This window comes from Cicer arietinum, chromosome 3 (assembly GCF_000331145.2).
Source record: "Cicer arietinum cultivar CDC Frontier isolate Library 1 chromosome 3, Cicar.CDCFrontier_v2.0, whole genome shotgun sequence".
Lineage (NCBI taxonomy): Eukaryota > Viridiplantae > Streptophyta > Magnoliopsida > Fabales > Fabaceae > Cicer > Cicer arietinum.
The window spans coordinates 35,412,340-35,413,743 of NC_021162.2; positions in this window are offsets into that span (position 1 = coordinate 35,412,340).

Sequence of the window (1,404 nt, forward strand, 5' to 3'; positions counted from 1 at the left end):
TTATTAACTTTGGCTAAAAAGCCTCCGAGCCAAAATCCAAAATACATAAAAATGCATAAAGTGGACTTTAAAAATATGGGTCTTACAGTTTGGGATTCCGAGTCCATGCATTTTGGCATATACGCATTGCATTAGGGTGCTTGGCACACGAATCGTGTTTGAATCAAGTTATGATTAAGTGTTATGTATTGATTTTGTGTGTAAGTGTGATGGATTGTAAAACTATTTCAAAACCCAATTTGTCGTGGTGATTGTGCGGGAATTGCTAAGTGTTAAGATTTGGAGTTGTGTATGAATGTGATTGAATTAGTTTATGTATTTTTGGAAGGATAAGCAGGGAAATCGATTTCCCAATCGATTTGATGAGTTGCAGGGACTTCGCTAATTTGACAAAATCGATTTGCCAATCGACTTGGAAAGTTACAGGGGCTCAACTATTTATAAAATCGATTTCCCAATCGATTTGGCAAGTTACAAGGGCTCAGCTATTTAAGAAAATCGATTTCCCCATCGATTTCCCAATCGATTGATGCAGACCCAGAATACAGATTTCACTGAAAACCTTTACGAAAATTGATTTCCCAATCGATTTGCTCAGTAGAAATTTTTATTCTGAGTCATACCATCGATTGCCCAAATTGATTCATCAATGGATTGGTCGGTTGACTCGTTACTTGATTGATTGAAAACCTTATTTGATTTCATTTTACTTGGCAAATATTATATGGACGTTTAGCATATGGAAAATCCTTTTAAGGTGCATACTTAGTTGAAAGGTTATTTTGTGCATTTAAAAACTTAAATGTTATGTGTTAACTGTTAATTTCGGTTGGTGACCCTTTACAACTATTGTGGAAATCTGGGCTTTGCCCTCAGATGAGAGACAGGATATTTTAAAATGGAAGACTGTACCTATACTAATATTGTCAGCTTGACATGTTATTCTCGATGGGTTACATGTACCACTTTTTGATGTGTAAATATTTTGGATTCATATTTCGAGAAACTTTTCCGCTGCTTGTAAATTATAATGACTTAATTATTTATCCAAAGGTATTACCTTATTTATTTCTCTATTTTATTTTAATTTCTTTTGAAAAAAAAAATACACCCTCGCTTTGAAAAACGGGGTGTTACAGGTTCGTACCCTGTGGATGGGAATGTAGAGGGGAATGCCTGACTGGAGCTATGTTAGGAGGATCTTACGGGGCGCGTGGAGATCACTCAGGGCGTTTAGTTTGTTTTGGGGAATGATCAGATTAGGTTGACATATAGGGGACATACGTCTTTCTTTTGAATTGTATTTGTTTTAAAATGGAAGACTGTACCTATACTAATATTGTCAGCTTGACATGTTATTTTCGATGGGTTACATGTACCACTTTTTGATGTGTAAACATTTTG